Here is a 19,245-nt window from a genome sequence, read left to right as displayed (position 1 = left end):
ACTAAATTATCGACAGCTATTTAGCTCAAAATTAAATTTTTTACCGGTGGTATTGCGTAGAGGTGATGTCAGAGAGGACTATCTCCGCCTACCACAGGCGAACTGTGTCATGTATGACAATTCATTTTTAGTTCATGGCATACGAATTTTGAATGCTCTGCCAGCTGAGACTGTGGCTGTGGATAATTTGGTTGAATTTAAAAATGCTTGCTTCAATCATTTCTTTCAATGTGATACTTAAATTTGAATTAAATTAAATTATATTTAAATTCGATTTTCACTTTCAATTTCAATTGGAATTTTTGAATACCTATGCGTCTTAGATTTATTTGTAATTATTTTAATTATTACTCTGAATTATTGCTTTAAATTGATATTAAATTAAATTATATTTTATAATTATAAGATCTTTCTGTCTATCACTAAAAAGCTGTATGTGAATGTTTCATTAATTAATAATTAATTTGTACTTAGTTTTACTATAATACGTAAAAATGTAAATCAATGTATTATTATTGCTGATGGTCCTGAGGGAGCTTAGGCTCTAGAAACAATAAAATTTATTATCTATATATATATATATATATATATATCTGAAAAATAAATCAAAAATGCAAGTGGGGACTCAAATGAAAGCTCGTTATGATTGTAATATCGGGATGAGCTTATATCTTCATAAATGTCAATAGTTAAGAAAGTAAAGTACTTTAACGAAAATTATTATACAATTAAGCAAAATTTTATTTATTATAGTTTGCAATTCTTGGCAGTCACATAAGGACTGCAGGTTGCTAGTTTTGATAATTTGTGTCAATTTAATTAGTTAATTTAATTCAATGCAGAAGAAAAATTACATGCAGTCAAGCTGATTCGGTGCATTTCAAAATACGATACCATCAACTGGAGCAAAGAGTATGCTCTCTTTAATTGCAATTGTTAAAGGGAAAAATTTAATTTAAATAATTAGATAATTATGATTAATAATTAGTTTAAAGCTTCATTGTATTCAACATTTTTTTTTGAAAATCTTAGATTTTTTGAAAATTATGTTTTTTAAAAATTTTTTGTAATATTAAAATTTTTTTTTTTTAATTTTAATTTTTTTAAAATTTGAATTTTATTGAAAATTTTGATTTCTTTGGGAATTTCAAATTTTTTTTGAAAAATTTGGCGTTGAAACTTGTTTTAGACAAATAAAAATTTAAATATACATTCAATCCGAATTTAATCCCGATTTTTTGTGTACTACACTGCGCTACAACTGCTTTTAGTTCATTCAGAAATGCATCCACGCTAACGCAAATTTTTAATTTTTTAAATATTTTTTACTAGCTTAGATAGTAGCTATTATTATTACTGATGGTAACTTTAACCATCAGGTTATATATTAGGAATTACGATTTTGATAATAGTAGTAACTAGTTAAAATAATAATAGCTATTATTACTGATTACCATCATAATAGTAGTAGTTACCATCAGGATGGTAACTACTACAATTCAGATGGTTTACATAATTACTTAAATAATATTTACTTCTATCGAATTCAGTTAATAGATTTTACCATAACTAGATAGTAAACTCTACTATAAAATTTTCTCCGTGTAGTTGTAGAACTGACGTATTTTAAAAAGTAGCGGTGGTGTATAGCTGCAAGTCGACAATCGACGCAAACCAGGCGTAGCATATACACACGAGCACAATAGCACAAGAGTAAAGAGATGAAGACGAAGAGAAGTGAGAGGGTACTGTTTAGCTCATGGATGTTTTTCTTAGCATCTATTTTCGTCGTTGGTATGCTCGCGTAATCACTCGTTTTAATCGCACCTCTTGTAGATATATATACATATATATGTATATATATATATATATATATATATATATATATATATATATATATATATATATATATATATATAAATACCATTACATTGTACCTATAAATAAAGTATATGAGATGACTTATATTCAGTGGTATGGTCAGTGACGATCAGCTGAGCTGAATTATTTCTACCCGATGGCGCTTTCATCTTTAGCCCATCAATGCACCGACTTTTCCGCCTCGCCCGCGCGTGATCTTATGCTTCAGTTATTACTTTCGGTAAGTACATATATTTTACTCGTAAGGCTGTTGAGCTGCTGCAGAAAAATTTTTTTTATTTTTTTAATAGTTATATTTTATTGCATTTAAATTCTTAATTTATTTGTTTTAAAATCGTACTAATACTTTATTATCGTACTTCTTATACAACACAAACGTTTTTCAAAGATCACTTTTCTTTCAGCTCGTCAAAATAATAAAGTTTTTTTCTCCCAACTGCAATTACCTCGATTAATCAAATACTGCATTCGTAGACTATTTTGCAGTACATGAATAATAATATGATATTTATGATGCCATTAATTATTTAATTATAAATAATTATTTATTTTGTGTAATGGAACTTCAATTTGTCGTGAGTTTGATTTGTGTTTGGCATGGTAATTACTGATCACAATAATAATATATTACGATGATATCAAGCATAGTTTTTATTTTTGTTAATTGACCAATAATTTAGTAGCCCTCTCAATTCATGTATTAAACCATGTAAAAAAAAAAAAAGAAATACAGTTATTTGACAATTACGATTTGACTAAATGAATAATCATAATCGTATTACTTTAAAAATGAATATAGGTACTGTCGACTGAACATGCTATATAGATAGACATGCTTAGTTGAAACGTAAAGTATATGTTATATATCGAACGTTCATGAGTCAAATAATCTATTAGATACATTACGATATAATTCACGGAAAAAAAATGTTGTTAAAATGACTATCCAACGTATTCTCAAATGACGTTTCCTTAAAATAACAATCCAGATTTCTAATTTAAGGATTAATTTGTTTCCCGTAAGCATACAGAGAATAGCTCTTGTAAATATATGTAGTTTCGTTAAAACAGGCAACTGTTTCGTTAATGTAAGAATCTGTATAGTTGAGACAACTAAATATTATGCCTAAAATAATTATACGGATCGTCGTTTTGACTATCTGCTGTACAGCTGAATTGGCTATACAGAATATCTCTAAGAAAAATGAGTATACGGCGTATAGTTAGAATGATACATATCCTCATTCTGACGATATTTTTTTCTCCGTGAATGAATGATTGGGGGTCAATTGGGAACAACCATGAAAAGTGTAATTTTATTCCTCAAACAATATTTGGAATTAAATTTGAAGATAAATCGAATTTCCTGATCAATTTAAGAATTGCAACTACCCATGAAAAAATTTTCTAATACGGTCTGATATGTCCGTATATAATTTTGGATGGGTCCATAGAAAAACATACGCTGTCAAAAGTTTGCGGAGTTAATGATTATCACTTGATTTACTCACTCTGAGACGGATTTAATTTATGTTATTTTTAGAATTCACTCTGTGCAGTGAAATCTTAATTTTTTCTTCTAAAATAAAAAAAAAGGAATAGTTGTTTCTCATTTAAAAATTATAAATTCCATACTTAGAGATTTTGAGAATTAAAAGTAATATAACCTTATGAGATTTTTGTGATGAGAACTTGAATTTTTTTTAATTTTTAATTTGTTCATTCTGATGAAAAAAAAAAAAACCGAAGTATGAAACTTGTTTCAGATAAATAAAAATAGTATATTACACCCCTTGAGAAGGAAAATAAGAAAAGCCTCAGATCACATGTAATTGTTGGCCGAGGCGAAGCCGAGGTCAACAAACATGTGATCTGAGGTTTTCTTTTTTACTTCCCAAGGGCTGTATAATATTTTTTTGTCCGAGGAAGGAGGAAAGCGGCAACTTTGTTTAGCGCAGTGAGACCAAAGTTGCCACTTTCCGCCCAGAGGGCAAAAAATTAATTTTTCTCACCTCCGGGCGGAAAGCGTCAACTTTCGTCCCGCTGTGCTAAACGAAACTTCAGACATTTTTCAACATGAAACTCATCGAATATTAAGAGATAGAATAATCGAGAAACCATTCGATTGGATAACCATTTTTTAGAAATTTTTGATAACGCTTGCACAAATCAACTGACAAAAAAACTACTCTATGTTGAGACAATGCAAATTGTCCTTTTCTTCTCAGCCCTCAACTGACTGTCTGAAAACCCTCGTTACCGACATTGGGTTAATTTTCTTAATTTTTGGCGGTAGAGTCTCGAAAAGAGTGGGGATAAACGGCCCCACTCGACAACACCAAAAATATTGAGGAGACTTCGATCCAACCCCAAACTAGCAATAACGCTAACTTTCTAACTTTCTATACTACTATTTATTAATTACTAATTAAACAAATTATAACGTTTTATGATATTCTAAAAATTCATTACTGTTTAATTTGAGTTCTATTATTATAATTGACTATTCAAGCATTTATAACACTCGAGAAATAATAAGTAAATTATTAGTGTGTGGAATAAAATAGTTATTTTGTTATAAATTGTGCATCATCATTACTGTAAATCTACCTATTCACTACGATCATTTCACATACACGTTCTTTGAAGGACGAATAATATTAAGGGACAAACTGATACTTCACGGGCTGCTGTGCTAATCAGGATCTTGTAAAACTATCATCGCTATATATTGTAAGTAATCAAAGAATATTTACTGGCACACGTGAGACTTCCTATCAGACTACGTACTCTTTCTATAACATTCTATTCATTCTAAACTTCTAAAAAAAAACTAAATACGTCATCCGTAAGGAAGCGGATTTCCGAGAGCTGGTGATCCTAATAAATAAATTTAGAGAATCAATTGACCAAATTCTTATCCGCGAGGTTTTGGTGAATTGATAAATAAAAATTTTATATTAAAGAAAAATTCTCATGTCTCAATGTATGATTACAAAATTTACTCAGATCAAAATGCTAATAGATCTTTTTGTTAAAATTTTAAAAATCTAAAAAATTTTAGAATACTAAAATCAAAAAAAAAAATTAGAAAAACGGTAGACCCTGAAGGCCATCCGTGCAACTTCCCGCTTATTCCATACCTAGGTGCTTAAAATTGCACTAATGATGTTTTTAAGCTCTCCGAGCTCAAAATACAATTTATGTGTTATTTTAAGCTCTTCGAGCTTAAAAAGATAGCTTTTCTATGCTTTTGAGCTCTTCGAGTCACACACACACACACACACACACACACACACACACACACACACACACACACACACACACACACACACACACACACACACACACACACACACACACACACACACACACACACACACACACACACACACACACACACACACACACACACACACACACACACACACACACACATATACAGACATAGTGGGGGTAGTCAGGGAAGCTTCCTATGACTTTAAAACGTCGAGATCTGAAAACTCGATTTTTGCAAAATGGGGTGAAAACAATAACTTCCCGATTTTTGAAAATCTTCGATTTTCTTAGCGGGAAGTTAAAAATTAAAATTTTCGCAGGTGAAAGTTATAATGATGATGATTATAATAATCAACCGTTATATGATACCGTCAATTAAAACAAAATATTTTTTCATTATCCAAATTTCGACAGGAACAAAAAGATTAATTTCGTCCCTTAGAAGATTCCAGTGCTTGTTTCTGCCTATTGTATTAGTTTCTGACTTTCAAACTCAGCTCTGTTGAAACTGTATCCGTTTATCGCAAACTCCGGAATAACTAATTAAGCTCAAACATGAGTTTTCGGTTTAGAATTGTTGCATTGCTATTGATCGATTTCATTAATCGTCTTATTTTATCGTTTGCAACACAATGTAGTCTTATCACTTTTGTAACGACATGTTTCAATTTCTTTCATTGTTAACTGATGTTACTGTTCTATATAATAAAAAAAATTTGAATTGGATCTATTGTTTGAAGAAAAACTTAAACCTTCAAACTAATACGAATGAGAACATTGTCCGTAATATAAAATAATAGATTAAAATATACTTTGTCTATTTCTTACAAGTGATATTCAAGTTTTCTATATTACTTTCTGATTTATTTCATATACTTATTTCCGTCTAGTGATCGATAAAAGTAATTTATGTGAAGTTATATTGGCCTGACATTTTCAGAAGAATAAAAATATAAATTTATTAATAAATAAAAATAATAAAATTTAATTTTCACAACGTTTTAAATTAAATTACCATTTTCCTATCTCTGAGAGAAAAATATCAGGCGTTTAAATAGCAGTTAGTTGAGTAATAAGTAATGTGAACTAATGACTTCCATTTGTTTATCGTCATACATTACATTCAACCACTTACAGTTGATTAAATAATAATTTATATTCTTAAGTAATAACCACAGAAATTATACTGACAGTTTTAACATAATTCTTATCAAAAAATCATTTTCTTAAATTAATATCGAAATTATTAAACTAAACCAGAACTATTTTGAATTTAAATTTAAAAGTAATATTGTATGTGATTTAGAGTGTAAATATAATTTTTATTGGAGTAAGGACAATTATTTCGTTCGCTAGATCATTTGTTTAGAATTCATGACCTCATGAACCATCGGTTAGATAGGAATTTCGGAAGAAAGTAATGGTGCACTGATAGAAAAAATGACTTGATTAAAGAAAAATTTTTTCTTCAAAATGTCATTTTTGTTTTAAATAGTTCAATTCTCTTCACTGAAGAAATTGATTCTTGAATCAAAGAACTTGATTGTTTTCAAATAAGATATATACAACTTCACCCAAGAATTATTTCTCTTGGATTAAGATAGACGGTAACATTGGTTCTAGATGTTACCGACTTGTTCCAAGTATGGCGTGACTGTTGACTTAAAATATTATTTTATTTGTTTTAAGCATATAAATTTTGTATTTTTGCTACTCTCTGTATTAATAAATATTTTTCGGCATATAGAGAAATAAAAATTTTCTTACTTCAAAGTTTTTTGCTAACTTAAACTTATAACATTATAAATAAAAGATTAGAAGAACGGTTGACTTTCATACGTGAATTTCATACTGAAAATCACTTTTTTTTTATTTTTTTCGTCAACGATAACTCACGAACGAATTAACCAATTTTTACCCGCTTGGCGACGATTGACATGGTTTTTCAATGTTAAGAGCTGATTAGTTTTTGGAATCAATCGGGAAAGCCGTTTAAAGGTTATTCCAAAAAAACCACTTTTGAAAAAATTTTTTTTGTAGTTTTTTTGAGATTTCTCAGAATCTACCGGTCCGAATCGGTCCAAATTGTATTTAAAATTTAAGTTTGGCTAAGCCTGTTCGAATGGCGCCAACCGCGATGAAATCGGTCGAACCGTTCAAAAGTTATAAGCGGTTCACATACTCACACCCATTCATCCACCCACCCACCCACACACACACACACACACACACAAACACACACACACGTACGTAAGTACATACATACATACATACATACATACATACATACATACATACATACATACATACATACATACATTCATACATACATACATACTAGGGTGATTTTTTTGAAAATTTTTTTTTTGCTTGATGTCTCAAAAGTTTCTTTAGAGTAAGAAAAAGTTTTTCCCGCCTGAAAAAAATTTTTAATTCCAATTATAGATTAGCCTCAAAGGGAGGTCCTCTTTCCTATTTAAATAACATGGAAAAAAAATTTTTGTTTAAAAAAACGATTTTTTCTCGTGGAAAAAAAATAGTAAAAATTCTTTGACAAATGTTTCTTGTAAGAAATTAAATTCTCTACAAAATTGATTTGATATAAAATTTTCATAACTTGAACGGTTTAAAAGTTATAGGCCCTCAAAATTGAATCAAGTTTTTATGGATTGTACATGAATACATATAGAGATTTTTTTAATTTTCACTTCTTATCATCATTTTCAAACAAAAATAACATTATTTATGGGCTACCAAGCTTGGCGCACCGATATTGGACCATGCTTAGGCTAAGACTGGGTAATCAGCCTTGGCCAATCCAATGATTACCCGAGCCTGGCCCAAGATTGGTTCGACATAGAATGGCCGAGGCAAAAGAACCCAGCCTTGGGCCAAGACTGGGCAACCAAGCCTTCACCGGCCCAATGATTACCCGAGCTTGGGCCAGAACTGGATTCTCCAGCTATGGCTGTTGAATGGCAACCCAGACTTCAGCCAGAATTGGGTAACCTAGCCTTGGCCATTCAATGGGAAATCTAAACTTAAGGGGGTCTTCTAGTCTAGAGGCCCGAATTTCGAGCGTTTTTTAGCAGTCGATAAAAAAAAAAACATTTTATATTTTTTCTGTCCATTTTCTTATCATTTGTTTATTTATATTCAGAGTACACAAAATTAATTTAAAAAAAAAAAAATTTTTTTTTATCGAGTTATGCGCCCTTGAAGTAGAGGGGAGAAAAAAAAAGGCCGTGTCTTCGTAGCTATGATTTCTACCCTTGTAGTCATTTGAAAAATAAAACAATGATGGATTCTTGATAAATATGAATGTCGCTCTCGCATGAACCAACAAAACTGAAAGAAAAAAATTTTTTTTTCCAAAAATGGCGGCTACTTAAAAAGAAAGGTCAATTTTTTCAATAATTTTTTAACTTGGTCGAATTTTTTAAAATTGTTAAAAATTTCAAATTTTCATTTTTTGTTGGTTCATGCGAGAGCGACATTTGTACTAATCAAGAATCCATCATTGTTTTATTTTTCAGATGACCACAAGGGTAGAAATCATGGCTACAAGGTCAAGGCCTTCTTTCCCCTCCCCCTCCTCTACTTCAAGGACGCATAACTCGATAAAAAAAATTTTTTTTTTTTTAAATTATTTTGTGTACTTCCTGAATATAAACAAACAACTGATAAAAAAATTAGAAAAACGGTAGACCTTGAAGGCCATCCGTGCAACTTTCCGCTAATTCCATACCTAGGTGCATAAAACTGCACTAATGATGTTTTTGAGCTCTCCGAGCTCAAAAATACAATTTATGTGTTATTTTAAGCTCTTCGAGCTTAAAAAGATGGCTTTTCTATGCTTTTGAGCTCTTTGAGCTCAAAAGTCTGATAGAAGTTTCATAGAACAATATTTTTTTAATTTTCAAACCGTACTAACTTTTGAATGAATCAACCGATTTTCACGCGGTTGGCAGTATTTGACGCAATTTTTTTAGTTTCATGAAGAATCTTCAAGTTTGAATTGATAAAACTAGGAAATTTGGAGTAATTCCAAAAAAACACTTTTTTTGGTTTTCTTTCATTCATGATATCTCTTAAACGAATTGACCAATTTTGACCGGCTTGACGGCGATCGACGTAATTTTTTCATGCTAATAGCTAATTAGTTTTTGAAATCGATCAGTGCAGCCGTTCAAAAGCTATTCTAAAAAATGTCGGAGTTATGTTAAAAAAACACTTGTTTCCGAATATTTTATCGAGGATATCTCTCGAACCAATCGACCGATTTCTACGTTTTTCGCGGCAATCGACGCAGTTTTTTAAGCTCTAAAAATAATTCAATATCATCAAAAACGATCCGAGAAGAAATGACGAAGTTATGTCAAAAAAACACTTTTTTCGGTTTTCTTTCGTTCACGATATATCGTCTCTCGAACGAATCAACCGATTTTGACCGGATTAGCGACGATCGGCGTGGTTTTTCAAGCTTAAGGACGGATTACTTTTTTAAGTTGATTGATAGAGCCGTTTAAAAGATATTCCAAAAAAACCACTTTCGAAAATGATTTTTTTCTTATTTTTTTTTGAGATTTTTAAAAATTTCTCAAAATCTATCGGTCCGAATCGTTTCAAATTCTCAGGAAATCTAAGTTTGAGGGAACTCTTTAGAACGCCGTTTAGTACGTTCCGATCGGTTCAGTCGTTCAAAAGTTATAAACGAGTCACATAGTCACACACACATACATAAATACATACATAAATACATACATACATACATACATACATACATACATACAGACGTAGTGACAACATCGCGGGGGTAGTCAGGGAAGCTTCCTATGACCTTAAAACGTCGAGATCTGATGAAAACTCGATTTTAGCAAAACGGGGTGAAAACAATAACTTCCCGATTTTTGAAAATCTTCGATTTTCTTAGCGGGAAGTTAAAAATGGACAGTAACAATATCAAATGCTTTTTTTTTATCGACTTCCAAAAAACGTTCGAAATTCGGGCCTCTAGACTAGAAGACCTCCTTAATGAATCATTAAGTAATAGAATTTTGAACTGTCAATATTTATTGTTTAACGAATTTTTGTTATTTATTTTTGCATATCATCACAATTGATATGGTCTTAAAAAAAAATTAAAATATAATTAATTTACAGAACGATGTTCAAAGTCTAAAGTAATATATAAACTTGATTCTTGCATTTTTTGAACTAATAAAAATTTGTAAAAATTAGTTAATTTTCTTCAAAACACAATATTAAATAACATAAATTATATAAATAATAAACCATCACACTTCGTCACCATATAGATTTAGGTCATACGAATGATGAGACTTACATTAGCTTATCGATGTAGGTGTAGGGGTTAGCTGTCGGTCTGGCAAGCACGCAGCTCAAGTTCGAATCTCGGTTAGAACACATGCGATTTTCACTTTATTTCTATAATCAGCGTAAGTTAGGTTTAAATTAAGAGTCAAACGGTCTAAACTTGCGTTAGCTCCACATCAAAATTAAAATAAAAAAATCAAAAATTATGTCTTTATCATTTTTTATGGCATGGGCTAGAATTGAAAATTAACTGTGGCCTAGTCCTGGTAACCAGCTATGGGCGTGGTAACTAGGCTTGGGCCATTGTTATCTTTCCAGACTTAAACCAAGATTAGGCCAACTCTGGCTTACAAGCCCGGCCTAGAGTTCTGCATAGTTAGGCCAGGCCTGGGCCCGTCGCACTTTTCTACATGGGTACAGCCTCAAGCTCGTAACGTCATTTCAAGCCGTCGGAAACCCTACCATTGCGCATATGTATCGAAAATAATTCAATTTGATTGTTTAGTTGCAGACTTGTACAATATTAGATTTTAAATATAAACATGTAGGAATAAATATTTAAAAGTATATTTTTTCTTATATTATGCTATTTTACGGAGTAAAATCATTCCAACGTAAATCTTAATATCATTGGAAAGTCTGCAACAAGAATGTTAATATTCAAGTTGTTAAAAATTTATCTTATTATACGGTGAATCCTATGTTAGAGTCTATTGATAAAAATACGAATGTTTATAATGTTAAATATATTTTTATATATATTTTTAAAGATATAAGCTCATCCCGATGTTACACTCATCAAGAATCTTAATTTAAGTACCCACATCATTTTTTCATATATATATAAATATATGAAAAATTAATGTGGGTACTCAAATGATAGGTCTTGATGAGTGTAACATCGGGATGAGCTTATATCTTTAAAAACGTCAATAGTTAAAAAAGTACAGTGCAATTTAACAAAAGTCATTATTTAAGAAAGCAAAATTTTATTTATTTATAGTTCACAAGTCACGGCAGTCACATAGAGACTGCAAAGTTGCTAGTAATAGTTATTAAATTTTCAAAGTTATAAATAATAATACGGAATAGTGTAAAACAGTAAATTACACTGTGTTAAATTTACACGAGTGAAAATTTCACACGGAGGAAATTTTACACCGAAATTTCACACTTACACGGCGGTGTAAAAGTCCCTGGGTCCAACTTTAAACCGAAATTTTTTACAGTGTGGTGTTTTATTAAACTTCTATCAGACTTTTGAGCTCGAAGAGCTCAAAAGCATAGAACAGCTAACTCTTCGAGCTCGAAGAGCTTAAAATAATATATAAATTATATTTTTGAGCACGAAGAGTTCAAAAACGTCATGAGTGCAATTTTAAGCGTTTAGGTATAAAATTAGCGGGAAGTTGCAGGGATGGTTTTCAGGGTCAACCGTTTTCCTATTTTTTTTAACTGTATCCAACTGGTGAAGTGGAATTGTTGTTTTTCTGTGGACTATCATACAATTGGAAAAATAACACAAACATCTATTTGTCTACTAAACTTCGTATCCAAAACGAAAAGATCATGATTATTCTCTATTATTCAAAACTCATAAATTAGAAGTATAGGAATTCTCCACTAGGTGTACAATAACTGTTTGCTGCTATGATGTATTACATTTACAAATTTTAACATTGAAATATTAACATATTAATATTAACATTGAAATATTAAGTGCCTTATTAAAGAGGTTGAAGGAATAAAATATCTATCCGATGATATTTAAGTGAAATGAAAATATTAGCTTATCATTTTTATTTAATTATATATATTTAATATTAATTATTATGTGATTAAATTCAAAGACTAAAAAAAAAATTAAGTCTCTCAGAAAAGTTTAAATATATTACGTCATATATATACCACAGCTAGGATGTACAAACTTAGTCTCTATTCATGAACTTGAAATTGGAAATCTCGACTGGAGAAAGGTTGAATGGATTCATACATATTTTTTCTATATACTTTTTACGTAGTGATGTTAATGATAATTTGCATAACATATCAGGTAATTTAACTACCGGGAATACTTGAACTAATATCAAATTGGGAGTTTGTCTCTTACTACTTAAGTTTGATGTCGATAAACGTTCGAAATGATAGCCGATGCAAAATACACTTGGCATTTTCTCAACCCGCAAAATTGCTAGCAGGTAAGATGACGTCAGTCTCACGAGGTGGAACACATTGCAGACAAACCGGTTGGCAGGGCAGGTCGAACACGAAAACCGCTAGACGCGACCTCGACTCCGATGAAATGTCTTTACTCTGGAGTTAGGGATATTTAACGTGCAATGAGAGTTAACTTTCCATTTATTTCTGGTTGATCTTTGGTTTTTTGCTTTCAGCTCTATAAAATTAAGAGAAGTTTAACAAAGTGCTAATATTATTCATTTCAGTGCATTCCAATGATATCTAATTGGGTTATTTATTACTTCAACTTGGAACTTATATATATATATATATATATATATATATATATATATATATATATATATATATATATATATATGGGTGTGCAAAATGTAACTTCCGTGAAGAACCTTTTAAAATTGGAATTTTGAGTTCCGCTTTTAACAGCAGCTGTGTTTAGGCATTTCCTGAGATATTTCGGGGTGAGACGGTAAAATTGATTTTCATAGAATTTTTTAGCAGAAGATTCAATTGGGCACTTCCGGCCAAATTTTGAATTTTCAGCGAAAGTGCCCAAACTAAGCTCCTGTTAAAAAGTTCTATGAAAATCAAATGTATAGAATTTTTATTTCTAGTAGGATAGGATTTTTATTTCTAGTAGGAAAGGATTGAGAAAGGAATGTGGAGAGGATCATCTTAATGTGAGTTTATAGAATATGCGAGAAAAAATTATTAGATAGCTCGGACTGGGATTCGAACCCAGAACCTTCCGAAGACATGTCGGCTACTCTACCATTTGAGCTATCCGGTCTATACTAAATTTTCTTTCGCCTATTCTTTCCCGCTTCACAGCATTATTTATATTTATAAAAATGCTTACCGTAAGATGGACGGTGTGGCTTAATGTATATAGAATAAGCGAAAGGAAATTTAGTACAGACCGGATAGCTCAAATGGTAGAGTAGCTGACATGTCTTCGGAAGGTTCTGGGTTCGAATCCCAGTCCGAGCTATCTAATAATTTTTTCTCGCATATTCTATAAACTTACATTAAGATGATCCTCTCCACATTCCTTTCTCAATCCTTTCCTATCAATATCCTGTTACGTGAACGTGGAACGCTTCACGTAATAATTACCGTATCTCCTATTCTTTCCCGCTTCACAGCATTATTTATATTTATAAAAATGCTTACCGTAAGATGGACGGTGTGGCTTAATGTATATAGAATAAGTGAAAGGAAATTTAGTACAGACCAGATAGCTCAAATGGTAGAGTAGCCGACATGTCATCGGAAGGTTCTGGGTTCGAATCCTAGTCCGAGCTATCTAATAATTTTTTCTCGCATATTCTATAAACTCACATTAAGATGATCCTCTCCACATTCCTTTCTCAATCCTTTCCTACCAATATCCTGTTACGTGAATGTGGAACGCTTCACGTAATAATTACCGTAACTCCTATTCTTTCCCGCTTCACCGCATTATTTATATTTGTAAAAAATGTGGAACGCTTCACGATTTTGCATGTCATCCTACTACTTATATTTCTACCACACCTAGTACTTACAGACGGAATCCTAATACTATAAAAGGACGGTCAAATAGAATTTGAGTCTCTGTCGAAACTTCTGAATTGACAGATGTCAAGAAAATACTATATCGATTTGACGTTTTCCATTCTTCATTTAAAAATTTAGACTGAGCTTCTGTTAAGGGATGTGCTGAGTTATGACTGGATATATCAAACAAATTTTTAAGCCGATTTGTAAATGTATGCTCTTTTATTTTTTGACTCTGTTTTATTTTTTCTATTTTTCTTAAAAAGTTCCCACTCTCGATAAACTTTCATGATTTTAGAAACAGCGTTATATGCTTGACACACTGGGATACCAGTAGGTTTCCAAACTTTAAAAACATCACGAATCACTTGATTAAAACACTGTCGAATTGTAAGGTTAGGATCTATGTGTTTGTAGAAAAATAATTGCAACACTTTTCTTATACTCGGTAATTTCCGTTGACTTAATTTTTTACATGAAAAACCAAGCAAATAAATTTTTTTTGTAGCAATTTTACTGATGACAATCAAAAGTACTAAAAGATATAAACAATATACAACGAGTTTTTGAAGATATGTGTCACCGACAATGACGATTTGACAACTATACCGTATGATCTAGACATCATGAGTGCTGCCACCTACACTACGTACTAAAAACCATTTTCGAAATTTGTAATATATAAAAATTCAATGCTTACTAATAGTTTAAGTAAAAATTTTGAGGATTGTGCAAAAAAAAAAAATAATTACAAGCATTCTTCAAATTTCGAAATTTAGTAATTTTTAAATAGCTGTAATTAGTCTTTATGTAAAGATAATCGTACTTTGTCATAGAGTTTTGTAAAGCTCGAAGACTCTACTTGAAAAATATAAAATGGTTTTTTATAAAAAAAATTGCGTAAATTATGTGTAAATTCAATTTAAAACAAAAAACGATTTTTCCCATGTTAATTAAATGGGAAACTAAAAAAACAATAGCGACCCCTTAGAGTTGAGCTATAGGGCTCGTGTTTAGTGAGAATTTTTTTTATATCAAATAGAAACATTTGAGTGGGTAAGAGTTAAAAAAAAAATTAAAAATTTTTTTTGAATCACCCTAATATATATATATATATATATATATATATATATATATATATATATATATATATGAAGTGTTATATATATATATATATATATATATATATATATAGGAAATATTTCAATTTATATTGATAAATTAAATAGTTGTTAATTCATATCGATTTGTGACGAAAACATTTGAGTAGGTAGATTTCTTTTATGGTTGTAACGACAAAATTAAAAAGATCTAATATAAATGACGTAACGATTTTGTTTATCAAAACATATGTAAATAAATAATGTTTTTGATGTTGTGGAAGTCAGTATTTGGTTGTATTGATAGAAAAAACAGTTTCAATGCTATGATATAAATATATGCAATAACATTGTAATGAAAACTCTATATGGAGTTATGTACACATAAGTTTAGCTGTTATTTATAACAATGATATTACTTGACTAGCTGGTTTAAAATTACGTCGCTATTACATGACGTTACGTATCCATATTTGAAAAAGGTATAGCAGGCATGATTTCACCCATGTAGTCAAAACATTAATGTTAACGCCTTCATGTTTATCCGTCTTCGGTTTAATTTCCTTTCATATTTCCGGGCATCAAAGCATGTAACATTTTCACTTCCGGGAATTATGTTAAAGATAGTTTTTTAAAAATATAACAGTAGTAGATAAATGCACGGAATGTAATGAATTTGAATAACAGTTGATATTACAGTCAGTTTTTAAAATTCTGCAATTCTTAAAGTTTTTAAGTTTAAGAAGTAAAAAAAAAATTCTTCGCATATTTTTTAACTTGAAGAAGCTCTTTGAGCAAAAAAAAATCTTTTTAAATGATGGATTGTGTGTGAAAATGATGAACTGTGGAAATTCAATTAATTTTATTTGTAACTTTTTGAAATTTATTCTACCGATCATTGCCAAAATGTCAGAAAATTACCAATACTTGAAGCTCTTTTAAAAATCACAAGATCGATGCGAATAAGTCGATGTATTTAAAAGTAATCGAAGATTTAAACACATAAATTTCGTGCTGACAGTATTAAAAATAATTTTGGAGTACCTCATACTATTAAAATCAAAATATAATTGAATTTTTGAAAATAATGACTTGAAATTTTAAAAAACATAAAATCTTTGATTAATTCACTAAAACTAGAAATATAGTATATTACACACCTATAGGGAATTAACGACTTTTAAGTCCAATTTTTACAAACGTAGCTTTAATGTTCAGGTGTCTCATGTAATTTTATTAGATTAATATATGTAGGGACCAGAAAAAATATAAATCGAGTCAATTTGAAAGATAGATGAATATTCATTTAGTACAGATGAAACAATTTATATATTTCAAACTGTAAATTTAACTAACAATATAATATTTCCGACAGCACTAATAACTGGAGTCATTTTAAACCGTTTAAATATTTATTTCTAACGATAATATACTATCCATATTTATAAAAACTTATTTTGGTTTTATTTATGTTATGGTATCAATAGATTTTTTAATTTTTCCAATCCCGAAGATTTGAATAATTGGTATCAGATTTTATATCTTTAAAAATTCGTAATTATAAAGTCAAATCTCAAATATACCCAAAAAAAAAATGTCATATATGGCCACATATTTTTTTTATCTTATCTGAGAATTGGCATTATTAGAACATATCTAGCTTAATTGTCGAGAAATAAAACCAATAATAACTCAATTCATTTTAATGCAAACAAATTATGTAATAGTAAGATATTCAGATAATATAATTTCATTTATCAATGCATAATCATAATCAACAAAAAATTTACATATTGTACTGGATAAACATTTTAATTTATATTATCTTAATTTAACACCATGCTTGGTGTAACTTTTATACTGTGGAAGTTGAAAATTTTCACACCAAATCCAAAAAATATTTTTTTACAGTCTATTAATCCACACGGTTTATTGGCGTTTGTTGTAATTTTCTTACAATCTTTGTGTTTTTTATAAAAATTGAGATATTTTTTCTTTAAAATATCAAGTGGGTTTGTGAATTTTCTAACCAATAGCTTAGCTTTGATAAGTTGAAAATAATGCACAATCTTAAAAGTTTTTTACTTAATGTGCCAATTAAACTACCTATTGGCACGTTAAAAATACTATATTTTTAATACTATATTTTTAACCTTCCGTTACTCGCGCTTTCTCTAGTGTCTCACTCGTATTCACACCAACTCTATTAAGTTAAGTAGTGTTGAGCAGCGAATCCCTCTATAACGCGAGTAACGAAGGGTTAAACAAATAAAGCTGTAAAACTTACAAACAATACTATTTATGAGTTCAAAAACAGTAAGAATTTTCTACTTAAAGTGGTTAATATTCATCATATTTTAAATGCTTTATAGTGTAAAAGATGCGTCATTAGCAATAGTACTCCGATAAATTTTAAATATCTCTCTTTATTTCCCGCAAGGAAAAATATACATGCAACAATATATTTTGTCAAATATTTTTTTTGCGCTAAATATATGCTTACTTGTACTTCGAAATATATGCGAATGCATTTATGAGTAAATATGCTGGCATATGTGTCTGCATAAATTTCAGGAGATATATGCGTACATACATGTGTGCATAATAAAAAGTTCTAATCAGCCATTTTTTTACAGTTATAAGTATTAACCCTCGGAGTACAATGGGGGCCGTTTTGACCCCAGAATTTTTTTTATCCAAAAACATTTCTCGAAAATAGGTTCGTTTTTAATTAACTTTTTCAACATTAAAAATTATTTAATTCAGGACAATAATAATTGTATTCAAAAGAGCATTGTTTTACCTCCCAAAAATGTAATAACCTGAATTCTGATAAAATGCATAGTTTCTAAGATATAATTCTTTGAAATTCAAGTGGGGTCAATTTGACTGCGTGTGTACTCTAAAGTTCTCTTCAGAGGTGTGTATTCCGAGAGTTAAAAAAAAGTAACGTATTTTTTAATTTCCCGCTAAGAAAATTAAAAATTTTCAAAAAAATAGGGAAGTTGTTGGTTTCACCCCGATTTTCGAAAATCGAGTTTTCATCAGATCTCAACGTTTTGAGATCCAGGAAAGCTATTCTGACTCATTTCACGATGACGTCAGTGTGTGTGTGTGTGTGTGTGTGTGTGTGTGTGTGTGTGTGTGTGTGTGTGTGTGTGTTTGTGGGTGTTTGTGGGTGTGTGTGTGTGTGTGTGTTGCGTGTGTCTGTAAACCTTTTATTTTTTTTGACTGATCGGAACATGGTTTATGGTAATCGAAAGGGTTCCACTCAACTTAGATTTCTTAAAAATTTGAATCGATTCGGCTCGATAGATTTTGAGAAATTTCAAAAAAACAAAAAAAAATTGTCGAAATCATATTTTTTCAAAATAACTTTTGAGCTGCTAAACCAATCGTCGTCATAACCTAATCAGCTCTTAACTTTAAAAAATCACGTCAAATGCCGTTTGGCAGATCAGAATCGGTTCATCCGTTAGTGAGATATCGTAAACAAATTTCGAAAAAAATGTTTTTTCCGACTTTTTAATAATAACTTCGGGATTTCTTAACTAATTGATTTTTCACCTTATACATGGTCTCTTGAGCTCAAAAAATTGCGTCAGATGCTGTGTCAAAAATTAAAATCTATCAAGGTGTTCAAAAGCTTTTCAAAAATTGAAGTGATGCTTTTACCAGTAATTTTCAGATTTTTTTCACGCAACTTCAACATTTTTTCTCGGATCGTTCAGTTAATAAGAAACAATCTTTTTTTGCTCAAAAAACTGCATCGATTACTGCAAACCGCATCGGAATTGGTGGATTCGTTCGAGAGAATTTCAATTGTTAAAAATTATAAAAAAGTGTTTTTCTACAGAACTTCAAACTTTTATTTTAAATCGTTTGAAAGGTAATAAATAATTTTTTTTGT

General features: G+C 30.2%; 1 protein-coding gene across 1 annotated transcript in view; it reads left to right on the top strand.

Moving 5' to 3' along the window:
* LOC123259742 overlaps positions 1–19,245 on the top strand; it is a 418,255-nt gene that overhangs the window by 1,069 nt on the left and 397,941 nt on the right. The window lies entirely within an intron of this gene.

This window comes from Cotesia glomerata, linkage group LG2 (genome assembly GCF_020080835.1).
Source record: "Cotesia glomerata isolate CgM1 linkage group LG2, MPM_Cglom_v2.3, whole genome shotgun sequence".
Taxonomy (NCBI): domain Eukaryota; kingdom Metazoa; phylum Arthropoda; class Insecta; order Hymenoptera; family Braconidae; genus Cotesia; species Cotesia glomerata.
The sequence above is the reverse complement of the archived record's forward strand: the minus strand, read 5'-3'. Positions and strand labels throughout refer to the sequence as shown.